The sequence below is a fragment of the Candoia aspera genome, chromosome 3, assembly GCF_035149785.1.
Source record: "Candoia aspera isolate rCanAsp1 chromosome 3, rCanAsp1.hap2, whole genome shotgun sequence".
In the NCBI taxonomy this organism is placed as follows: domain Eukaryota; kingdom Metazoa; phylum Chordata; class Lepidosauria; order Squamata; family Boidae; genus Candoia; species Candoia aspera.
In genome coordinates, this window is record NC_086155.1 from 48,337,541 (window position 1) to 48,350,439 (window position 12,899).

Genomic DNA, 12,899 nt, shown 5'->3' on the forward strand with positions numbered 1-12,899 from the left:
CATCTTTATTTTGATTCTGTATCCAGGTATCCTTACTTTTGGGGGGATTTTTCTGGGCCTCTAGAACCCAATCTTCTAATTTCTATAGGATCAAGGATCTGTTAGGCTGGAATGTAACCTTCACAAATGAGGTCCATCTGTACATATATACACATAGCATGGCAGGATATCAGTTCAGCTTAGAAGCCAACTTACGTATGAGCCCGAGCCTGTGTGCTCCATCCTGTCTTCTCCCCTTTCATAACACTTCCCTTTTTAGGGCACTGCTGGGTTTAGTTAGTTATAATTCCCCATTATGTCTAGTGCTGAATCAGGCCTTAATATCATATGCTTCGACATCATGAGAAATTATGGCACAGTGTCAAAGAGAAAAGGGAAGGATTTGTCTGTGTCTGGACTGTGTACAAATATTGTATATACCAGGAAATGTATTGTAGAAATAGATTAATACTACTATTTTATGTATGGTCCCAACATTCCTATAATTAACTTTAATCTCATTGTGTTTAGATTTTAGTATTACTATTTCTCATTTCTCTGCTGAAAACTTCTCAAGTTGGTCAAAGACCACAATAAAGATTTAATTTGATATTGTGTATATCTGGGCTTAATAAATGAAGATACATAATTTTGAACTGGGCCATAGAAGTATTGTGAGTTTTAAAATGTTACTATTTTTACTACATGGACAAAATATGAAAAAAAGTGAATCAAAGGTGACTCAGTCTTACTTAAAGGAGATAAAAGTTGCACAATACAGATGCCTTTTCATTCATATGAGTGATTGTGCATAAGGCAATGGTGGGGTGAGGAGAAATACTTTTCCTGCATTGATAGGTAATGGGCAGAGTGTCCCCCCACATGAGTATTCCCCAAGTTTGGATAGTCTGCTGGCCTGTTCATAAGCTCAAACTAATTTGGATCTTTTTATGTACCTACGATTTGGCCTCAAAGTGAAGCAAGAGTTCTAATGCTACCTTCAGTGGCTAGATAAATCAAATTTAAGCCTCACCCCTCAAATGATGAGCCACTCACTCTTGATTCTATTTTACATTAAAAAGAGCCAGAAATATTATGCAGGAGAAAGCAAATGGAATAGTAACACTATGTCAGTGACACTCAGAATTACATTCTTTCATTTGAAAACCCCAGTTATTGTTGCCACTTGTCCTTTGGAATTCATCACCTTCCCCACTGCCAGTTCAATTTTCTCCACCCACGTATCTCAGTTTGGCAAAAGTGGTATTTGCTGAACTTATACTTCTCATGGAAGTGGCACTATTGTTTTTTTTCCTCCATTGTTTTTAGTCCACAGAAGACCCAAAATTGTGAAATAAAGTGTCTTGTTGTTTGAAATATTTAACTACCCCAGCCATGGATGTACTTCAGAGCAATTTTCCTTTTCCTGCCAAACACACACAAACTAAAAAGGCACTGAGGTCATCTGTGAAGCTACAACAGTAAACTGTGTGTAATTGGGAAATGCCTTGATGCAATTGTTGAATTTTACTGGGATGCAGTGGGACCTGTTGAAAGAGGAATACCAAGGCATGAGAAGAAATCAGTGGCCAAACTCCTGCTGAGTCTCTGAGATGGCAGGTGACTCTCTCTTCACCCCTAAAGCACCTTCAGTTTCACCCACAGCCCTGTCCCTTCCTTCTCCTTGGGCTCCTTCCTGATCCTGCTGGGCACTCAGAATAGCAGCAATTTACACACAAGATGAGCAGCTGGGTGCACCAGCCTTGGAGGGGTGGAGTCACATTTTATATAAAGTAAATTACACCTTAGGTGAAGAGAGTGAGACCAAACACCCATAATTACACTGCCGGTAACAACAAGGCCTCCTTGCAGCCAGGCAGGGGGCTGAAGACAGGAAGCAAGAGGCTTTGGACCCCTCATTATACCGAATAGAACAAGTGGTCCTACATGCAGGCAGCCCCGGAGGAAAGGAGGCAGACCGCACACACATAATTTTAGTCTGTGTTACACAGAGCCCAGTATGACTGAGGGATGGAGGGATGGAGTCTTGGGCTACTATAGTTAACAGGCTATTTTCTATGTGATTCAGAAACATCTGCATAAACAAATGATTTGAGGTGACTCATACAGCAGCACTGTAAAAACTTTCCAAAAAATGATTTTTTTTGTCCACTATCAGAATACCCCAGCTATTGGCAATTTTCATCAAACAGAAGCCATCCCTTTATAATTTAATGTATGTTCTCCCCTCCCTCAGCATTTGCCCTAAGAAAGAAAAGCTGGCTTTTCCTTTGAAATACAAAACATGCCTGCCATTGTTATTACACTGGAAACTTCTCCCGTGCTTTGCAGCCAGTGGGAGAGATCTCTTTTCTTCTTGAGGAATTTCCAGAAATCCCTCTCCCCCACCCCCTACCCCTGCCACTGCCTGGTGCCTCTGCTCAGCTTCCACATTTCATTTGTATGTGAAACAGTCATCTACAAATAATCTCCCCCCTACCCCAATAAAGTTTTATTGTTTTGTCCATGGAGTCTCCAGTGCCCTGCTATTTGTGCATGGTTTACTTGGGCTTTGCAAAATCTTCAAAGAGGTACATCAAAGAGGTATTTCACACCGTGTGTTGGCAATAACAAAACTAGTTTTCTTAAAGACGTGAGGTAGCCATATTATCTGACAGGCTTGGAACAGCAGCTTTGAAGATTGGAAATGGGGCAGACTAAAAATGCTGTTGCTTGTTTACATACATACACATGTGGGACTAAGGGTAATGAAGAAGTTGTGTATGTGCATGCATGCAGAAACCACCTGGGAAAGCCCTCAAACCAGCGTCATCAAGCCTTATGTAGGATGTGGTACCTCAATTCATCGAGAAGGGGCACTGTTCATATCAACTGGCTTTGCTTGTTTTAAATGTATTGCACTTCCTTACTGTTTCTATCAGATATTCCTTCATTTCTTACCCAGTGCTCAAGAGGGCTTCCCTTATACAGGCTTAGCATGGTACTCTAAGCTTGCACCCAATGGAAGAGGCTTCTATATGGAAGTTTATAGCCATGTTGCTATACCATCATGATTTCAGCCCCTCAGAAGGGCTTCTATATTTGTGCATCTCATGACAACGGAGCCCCTGCATCCAAGGGAATTCCTTTATGTACATTTTTCCTCACCTCCACCCCTCACAGAATCTCAGAAGATACTTTGTTTTCAAACTGTCAGCAAATGTTGACAAATACATTGATGGAAGTGGGGGAAACATTAAAGTTACTTTATTGTCTTATTGTGGAGGAGGAATGAAAGGATTTCTGATCCTTCATGACCTGTACTGATGCCCTTGAGATAGGGCTTGCAAGGCAGCATAAGAGACATCCAACAGTAGTCCAACTTGGGACAGCAAAGGCAAACACTGATTGGTTGACTTTCCCTAAAAATTCTATAGTTGTGGAAATATAGATGTTCCAATGGATTATAATACTAGGATTCTCAATGTAGATCAGAAAAGATATTAAGAAGTATTCTGATTTCATATAAACATGCATTTAAAAGCTTTAGGAAGTGAATGGGCTGATTGTCTGGAAAACTTCACTGTCAAAATATGCAAAATGTGCTTAGAATTTAAGGAAACTTAAGGAATTTATTTATCAAATACATTTATCATTTGATAAATTCCTTAAGTTTTCTTAAATTGCAACTGGGCATGATTTTGAAAGGAAAAACAGATTTTTGCTGGATAGGGGTGCATATATCTACAACACAGAAGCGTTTATAAGCCTTGATGAATCTTATGAAGGATAAGTTAATTTAGCGAATGGAATATCAATAGATGTACATGGAAAAAACAGTATTAAACTAAAATGCCTGATGAATCATAATGAAATCAGGAATGTAATATTTCAAGAAGCATATTATGTACCCGAACCGGATGCAAATTACAGTGTCTGTGTTATTTTATGTAATGTGGTTGTAAAATTGTGCTAAAAATAGACTTTGCACTGTTACAAAAGACCACCAAGTAATGTTGAAAAGACAGCACAATGAATCTAATTTGCTGGAACTTATACAGCCTAAAGCAAACAGACTAGCAGGACACATGCATAATAATAATCCTGTGAAATAGTATAGAAGGTTTGTTAAATTGCACTATATAAAAGACATAGAAGAAAAGGGGGAGGAAACTGATGTACTGTCCAACTGATGTTAAAGTGGAAGTTGAAGTATGGAATCATGCATGGTGGTAAAACCCACAGTATTGTTTCCAATGGCTCTGAAAAGTTGTCCTTTCTAATACAGATGGATATAGATAATATAAATTGTTGTTTGTTCACAAATGATGTTTGTTGATGTTTAATAAATAAATGTATTTTGAAGTTTGTTGACGTTTAATAAATAAATATCAAACTATAGTTCTGTAAGCTGTACTGAGTGTTGTGCATGCTGGCTCTGATCTGGATATAGGGAATGTCTGGGAATAGGCTGAGGGCAAGCTAAACTGGAAATTACCCACAGTAATTTTCCACGAAGGGCCAGACTGGACTCCCCAGGGTTCAGCTCCATTGCACTTTTTAAGGTGGCAGAAGAGAAAAGTATTTAATACATTCATTTGTTCATTTATTTGATTTATAAGTCTTTCCATCGCCGTAAGGGTCTGGATAGTGAACAACATTGAAAAATAATAAAAAGCAGTAAAACAATAAGAAACACATGTCTGGAGAGCAATCATATTAACTATATTTAATTTTAATTAAATGCAAGTGTCATGCAGTTGAAGCTAGTATTTGTCCTGCCCACGCTCATTATTTTTTAGGGTATGGTCTTAACTTGCTACTCAAAGGCCAAATGTGTTCCTTAGTCCTGCAACATTTCTGGACCCTGTGCTATATGGACCCAGTGCTTAATTAATGAAACAAGAGATACTAGAGGTGATACTTGTACTATTTACTGTACTCTTCAAATCCTGAATTATTATCTCAAATATAATATGAAACATGCTGTGATTTTAAAATATAAATAATTAAACTTCCATCATTTTAAAACCATATGTTTGAATACAGTATCTTTAAAAATTGCATGGCTAATAGAATTTTAGTAATACAGATTAGTGCTAAAATTCAATTTTCTACATAGCTGTTACAGAAAGTTGCTTCCAGTAACTCCAACAAGGTAGACCAGACTAGGAAACCAATGCCATATAGGCCAGGACTACTTTTATTGTAGCAGCTATATTGACAGAATCTTGCAAGTCTGAATGTGCTTCCCACTCCCTCCCTTGAACTTCCTGTAGGGTAGGGACTCTCACTTGAGGGAGCCTGAGAGACCAACCCTCCAATGTGTGTGTGTGTGTGTGTGTGTGCACGCGTGTGTGCATGTAAGTGTGCACTCCATTAAAATAGCAAAGGAGGGAGAATCAGTCAGTAAAACACTTCCTACCAATTTCACTTTAACCCCCAGTTGCAAAGGATTAGATGTTATGTTCACGTTCGAAGTTCTTTTTATTGCTGATATACTGGGGAAGGCAATGGCAAACCACCCTGCTCTATAGTCTGCCACAAAAACGTCGTGAAAGCGGCGTCCCTCCAAAGGGTCAGACATGACTCGGTGCTTGCACAGGGGACCTTTCACCTTTCACTCATCACATACTTTTTTCGGTCTAGAATCAAAGAGTGAATAACTGCAGTGTTGCATCTTGTTCATCTTATATCTAGGATAAAAAAGAAGTAATATGTCTTCTAATCCTAATCTTTTATTTTACAATTATTATGAATGATCAGAACTTATCTGCAGATGTTGCAGTCTTCCCTGCGGGATCTTATTAACTGAATAAATGTCACATTGATTCTACTCACATGTCACAACCAAATCATGCTTTTGCTCATTTGCCATTACCATCTGATTCCCTCCTGCAGTTCTTGGTTTGCAGAAATTACAGATTGCCATACAGTTTGAATCATGCAGATGATATTTACTCCTAAAAGGCAACAAGCTTCTTAGTTTTGTTTTGTGTGTGTGGTGTGTGTGTGTGGTTTTTTACTCCTACTCATTTAACATTTGGGGAGGAGAACATTTTTGTTTTTCTTTAAGGTAAGAGGAAGGATATGTTGGGTTTTTGGTATTTTTATTTCAATTATGTTAATTTGGATATTGTGAGCTCAATTTGAGTAAGCTGCTGTTTACCTTTCCTTTATTTTATTGTATTTTGACTTCTGCATTTGTGTTGAACTTTACAAGCTGCCAGGGAGCTGTTTTGGACCACAAAGCAGACCTAGAAATATGCTGTAATATATATTTCCTGCTAAATACAGCTTGCCTCTGTAATTAGAAACTACACTTTTTAGTACTTTTCTAATTCAGAGTTGGAAGCAAACTAGTTAGCAGTAACTACCTAAATACAGTGAGAGTTATGGATTACCATCCGGGAATGGGGAACCTGTGGTCAATTAGAAGTTGGCAAACTCTACCTTCAAGCATCCTTCGTTATTAGCCATACAAGAGGGAGAGGCTTGGAACTGCTATTTGGCAAAACCTGGAGAGCCACAGATTTCCCACCCCTGTATTATATTATTAAATAATATTTATTCTGATTTATTGAATGCCATCTAATATCAAGTGAGTGAATATTCAGACAACATTCTCTTCTGAGAATGCATGTGGTTATACAGGTAGTCCTCACTTAATGACCACAATTAAGACCAGAATTTTGGTTGCTAAGCAAAGTGGTCATTAAGTGAATCGTGAAACCCAATTTCATGGCCTTTTTTGCAGAAGTCATTAAGCAAATCACCCATGGTTGTTAAGCAAGCCACATGGTTGTTAAGCAAATCATGTGATTCTCCATTGATTTTGCTTGCCAGAAGCCAGCCAGGAAGGTCGAAAATGGCAATTATGTGACCACAGGATGCTGCGACAGTCATAAATACATAAATAAATGCAAACTGGTTGCCAAGGGCCCAAATTGTGATCACGTGACCGTGGGGACACTGTGACAGTTGTAAGTGTGAGCACCAGTTTAAGTTGGTTTTTTCAGGACCATTGTAAGTCTGAACCATCACTAAACAAATGGTCATTAAGTGAGGACTACCTGTAGTCACAGCCAGATGTTCTGTATTCCTTCTGCCTCTGAATCAAAAGGGTGGACTATTTACTTAGCCTTCCCTGCCCCAATAGGTTCCCTTATCAGATTTAACATGCACAGATTATTACATAACCTGCTTTGATTTTATCAGGAACAACTTTCTTGCTTCCTAGTGTTTTTCCTACAGGTGCTGGGTCTACTTGTTTTTGGATCAACCAAATGTTGATCTATTGGTTGTGACAGGAATTGACTGACCGGCTTGTCACCTGAGCCTGATGTTGCGGGCTGAGAGAGAGGGACTGGCCCAAGGTCACCCAGCCGGCTTTCATGCCTAAAGTGGGACTAGAATTCTCAGTCTCCTGGATTCTAGCCTGGAGCCTTAGCCACTAGACCAAACTGGCTGTCTTTACCAGGAACAACACAGAGGCATAACTTTTCTTGTAGCTAAGCAGAGTGGCTCATGCAGACTTTCAACACACAAACGCACACACACACGTTTGGAAAGATGGAACAAGCCTACATCCAAGAGAACTGAACTCTGTTATTGAAGAATATCACAGATCCCACAGATGTATTACCTATACCACAGTAACTCTCTTAAATAACAGGCCCCACTCTCCAGAATACAATCTAGAAAAGAGAAACTCCAAGAAACCTACAGCTTTGTGGAGGAGAAAAGACCAGATCGTGCATTAAAAGTGCCTTGCACTTTTCCTGACCTGGTTCAGCTGTGCTTAAAGAGATGCACTCGGCCACATTTCAAGAAGGAGCTCTCTGAAAGACTTCTCTCCACACACATGCAGCTTGGTGTCTAAAAACAGGAAGACAAATATTGGTTTGGCCTACCATTTCTTCCCTCCTCAATACCAGGATTATTCTAAGACAAACCTCCCTTTCTAACATGCTTTATCAGTGAAAAATCTCAACAGATTGAACTGTCTACATGTCTGGACTGTACTTTTTTTAAAAAATGTACCCTGTATTTTTGGAAACAGTTTTATTCTCTCAGAATAATAATACTTTAAAAACTAAGCTATTTTGCAATGTATATTAGCCATTCCAATGCTAAGTGGGGGCTGCCCTTGAAGAGCATTTGGAAGCTTCAGCTGGTGCAGAATGCAGCAGCCCATGTAGTAAATGGCGCCGGTTATTTGGCACATGTAACACCTTTACTCTGTGAGTTGCATTGGCTGCCAGTGTGCTTCCATGTGCAATTCAAGGTGCTGGTTGTCACCTTTAAAGCCCTTCATGGCTTGGGACCGGGTTACCTGAGGGACCGCCTCTCCCCAGTTGTTTCTACCTGTCCGATCCAGTCAGGCAGGATGGGCATGCTTCGAGTCCCGTTGGCTAAGGAATGCCAGTTGGCAGGACCTAGAAGGGGGGCATTTTCTGCTGTAGTGCCTGCCTTATGGAATGTTCTCCCTCCGGAGATTGGGACGGCCCCGACCCTGCTGGCTTTTCGTATGTCCTTAAAGACCTGGCTCTGGGCCCGGGCCTGGGGCCCTGTCAGGGCCAGCCTCGCTTCGCAATAAGACACAGACTCACTTAATGGGTATTAAGGATTTCTGGTTTATTGGAATGATAGCTGACAGAACGAAAAACGGGAACGGGGTAGGTGTCATGCACTGCCTACCGCAGAGTAAAACACTGACGCTGATTCATATGAGAGCAGGTTCAGGTTTATTTCTTACGTAGTATCAGTTGCGAAAAAAGCTGAGAGTGAGGAGAGCGCGCCGGTGCGGGGTTTAAATACCCCGCGCCGGTCAGCGCCCCCTCACCCTGGGTTACGTCATCCCCCCTTTGTCCTGCATGCTGTCTTGCCGGTAGGTGAAGGGTTGCGAGGCCCCAGCGGGTGCCCCGGGATCGCCCATCATCGGTTTCCTCATTCAGCCGGTGATTGCTGTCAGCTGGGCGATCTCCGTTGCGCTTGTGCTAACAGCTTGGGTGTGCCTCGCGATCCGCCTATCCTTTGTCTTTTCTTCTCTCTCTTTTGTGTTTTGATGGCTGCATGCTCCGGCTAGGGTCTGTGGTTTTTGTTGTGCGTGCTATGCTTATCTTGAGCCCCTTCCTCTGTTTCCTCGTTATTGTCATGTGTGCCGTTGTGCTGATGTCTTCAGCTCAACGGCACTCATGACATACTGCCCCCTGTCCGAATAGTGCCCCCCCCCCCGGCCTTCCGGTTTTTTACCAGGTGAGCTGTCAAAATGGTTTGTTTTTTTTTTTTAAATTTACCGCCGGAGTGTTTTCGCCCCTCCCTTTGTTCCGCCTTCTACCTCGTGGCCATCTAGGGTGTGTTCCCAGTACGCATGCCCCAACCACACCCTGGGCGTGCGCATGCTCCAGCCACACCCTGCTTGTTCGGCTCAGTTCGGCGAGGAAAGAGGCGTGGCTGGTCGGGTGCTATTCAGCTCCAGGTAGGGCCCTTATCTTTTGTTTCTAGTGCATCGTCATTGTTGTGTGTGCATCCTGGGCGTTGCCCCCAGGCATGCACGGGTGACCATTGTCACTCCCTCGTGGGCCCGGGGCGGGGGGAGGGTGAGTCCCGGGGGGGGAGGTCTACCCAAGTCGCGGGCTTGGGGGACCCTTTCCCCTGGGGGCGCGGCTGGTGGGGGGGGGCCCACGGGGAAAAAAGTGTTCAGGGGCCGGTTCGGCTTGTCGCCCCTTTGGCTTGTCGGGGTACGTCCGGTGGAATGCCCGGGTCAGGTCTGGCACCTGGACATGTTGCGCCGCCACCCATTCCGGGTGGGGGAAGTGTTTCCACCTTACTAAGTAGTGTAATGTTCCCCGTTGACGGCGAGAGTCGAGTATGTCTCTTACTTCAAAATGTCGTTGGCCGTCGATCATCACTGGGGAGGGCAGTGGCGTGCTCGGGTGCCATCGAGAGGTGGTTGCAGGTTTCAGGAGGCTGGTGTGGAATACCGGGTGGAGTCTCCGTAGATTGTGCGGCAGGTCCAGGCGTATTGCCACCGGGTTCACTATCTGTGTTACTCGAAGCGGCCCGATATACTTAGGCCCCAGTTTTTTCGAGGGTTGAGGTGACTTTAGGAATTTGGTGGATAGGTAGACCATATCCCCTGCCTGGAACGTCGGTTGCTGGCGCCGGTGCTTGTCGGCCTGCTCTTTGTAGGCCGCCTGTGCTTCCTTCAGCGCTGCCGTGATTATTGGCCACGATTCCGCAATCTTCCGTCCCCAGTCACTAGCATCCACTTGGGGTCCCGGGGGTTGCGGTAGCTCTGGTATGGGGACGAAGTCGCGCCCCGAGACTACTTCGAACGGGGTTTTCCCCGTGCTCATGTGGACAGCGTTATTATATGCGACTTCCGCAAACGGGAGCAGTTCGACCCAGTCGTCTTGGTGGTAGTTTGTGTATGAGCGTATGAATTGTTCTAGGGTGGCATTGAGGACCTCTGTGGCTCCGTCCGTCTGGGGGTGCCAGGCAGTGGATAGGGCCTGTTGGGTCCCCGTCAGCTTTAGGAAGGCCCGCCAGAATTTAGAAGTGAATTGTGTGCCCCTGTCGGTCACCACACGTGCGGGACATCCATGTAACCTGTACACGTGTATCAGGAAGAGTTTGGCTAGTTGTTGGGCGGACGGGACCGATGAGCAGGGGATGAAGTGGGCTTGTTTCGAAAAGTAGTCTTTCACCACCCAAATGGCCGTTTTCTTCTGGCTGGGTGGGAGATCTACTATGAAATCCATGGAGATTTCCTCCCATGAGTGGGAGGGCTCCACCACCTTTTGTAAAAGTCCCGGGGGCTTACCTGGTGCCCGTTTGGCCCTGGCGCATGTCGGGCAGGACGCTACATAGGCTTTCACGTCCCGTCTCAGTGCGGGCCACCAGAATTGGCGTCGTGTGAGGTGCAGGGTCTTCAGGAACCCGAAGTGTCCCGCTTGCTTGGCGTCGTGGGATCTGCGCAAGATCGCCTGGCGTTGCGAGTCTGGGACATATATTCTGCCTTCCCCCCATGCCAGGTCCTGTGCCATCGTCACCTTGTCGGGGTTTGCTAGGAGCCAAGGGTCGGTTTTGAGGGCGGCAGTGAGGTCTGCGCGTATCCCCCCTGGCAGTTGTGGTTGGCGCCGTCTGGTTACTGGTTGCCCCACCGTCGGTTGTGCCGTGGGGTTGGGCTGCTTCCGAGCGCCGCTCCGGGTGGTCACCGCCATCCCCAGCTGGGAAGCGGATAGGACCGTCCCGATCATGTCTGGGGCGGGCTCCTCGTCTTGGGGCAGTCGGGAGAGGGCGTCAGCTAGGAAGTTCTTTTTGCCCAGCATAAACTTCAGCTGAAAGTTGAAGCGGCTGAAGAATTGGGCCCATCTGACCTGTTTTGGGCTGAGGCGTCTGGGCGTTCGGAGGGCCTCGAGGTTCCGGTGGTCAGTCCAGACCTCAAATGGTTGGGTGGCTCCTTCCAGTAGGTGCCTCCATGTTTCCAACGCTGATTTCACCGCGAAGGCTTCCTTCTCCCAGACGTGCCAGCGCCTTTCTGTCTCAGAGAATTTCTTCGACAGGTAGGCGCATGGTTTTAGGACTCCTGTGGGGTCTTTTTGGAGTAGGATGGCCCCCAGGGAGAAGTCTGAGGCGTCGGCTTGGACCACGAACGGCCGTTCTGGGTCCGGGTGCGTGAGGATTGGCTCCGTGGTGAACAGCGCTTTCAGCCTGTTGAATGCGGTTTGGCATGCGGGAGTCCAATTCAGTACTGTGCCCGGGTTCTTGGCGCATCGTGTGTCCCCCACCCCTTTAGTCTTGAGGAGGTCTGTTAGGGGGAGGGCTATCTCTGCGAACCCCCGGGCGAATGACCTGTAAAAATTCGCGAAGCCGAGGAAGCTCTGGAGTTGGCGCCTGTTACGGGGGCGTTCCCAGTTCACCACCGCCTCGACTTTTGCGGGGTCCATCTCTATGCCTTCCCCGGAGATTCGGTACCCCAGGTAGTCTAGGCGTGCTTTATGGAATTCGCACTTTGAGGGTTTGGCATAGAGTTTCGCCTGTTTTAGCTTGTTGAGGACTTGTCTGACTAGGGTCACGTGTTCCTCGTGCATTTTGGAGTAGATTAGGACGTCGTCTATGTAGACCAGGACCCCTTTGAACAGGTGCTCATGCAGAACCTCATTGATGAGCTGCATGAATACCCCCGGGGCCCCTGCTAGTCCGAATGGCAGCACTTTGTACTGAAAGGCGCCTAGGGGGCAGTTGAACGCCGTTTTCCATTCGTCCCCCTCCCTGATTCGGATTCGGTAGTACGCCTCGCGCAGGTCCAGCTTGGAGAATACTCTGCCCGTGGACAGGTGGGCGAGCATGTCTTTTACGAGGGGTAAGGGGTATTTATTGGATAGGGAAGCTGCATTGAGGCCCCGGTAGTCGGTGCAGAGCCGTAGGGTGCCGTCCTTTTTCTCTCGAAATAGGACGGGTGCTCCGACTGGTGAGCATGCCGGCTCTATGAATCCCCTCTCTAGGTTTTTGTCGATGAACTCCCAGAGGGTTGCCATCTCCTTCGGGGTCATCGAGTAAATCTTCGGCCTAGGTAAGGGGACATCGGGCAGCAGGTCAATCCTGCAGTCCGTCTTGCGGTGGGGGGGTAGTTGATCAGCTTCCGCCTCTCCGAAGACCTCTGAGAAGTCAGCGTATTGCTCCGGTAGGTCTTCTGGTGTGGTTGTGTTGTCCTGGGTTGCCGCATCTGCTCGTCCCACCGTGGGGTTGGTCCTGCCCGCTGGAACTGGCGCCCGGTACTCGCCGTCGTCGAATCGGAAGGTGCGGGTCGCCCAGTTGTTTGTTGCGAGCCATGGTATCCCCAAGACTACGATGGGCCGTCCTATGTGGGTTACCACGAACGATGTTCGTTCGGTGTGGGTACCCATTTGTAG

The 12,899-nt window shown here is 45.8% G+C and overlaps 1 protein-coding gene across 2 annotated transcripts in view; it reads right to left on the bottom strand.

Moving 5' to 3' along the window:
• The window catches only part of MDFI (MyoD family inhibitor), a 61,843-nt gene that overhangs the window by 15,681 nt on the left and 33,263 nt on the right, over positions 1-12,899 (bottom strand). The window lies entirely within an intron of this gene.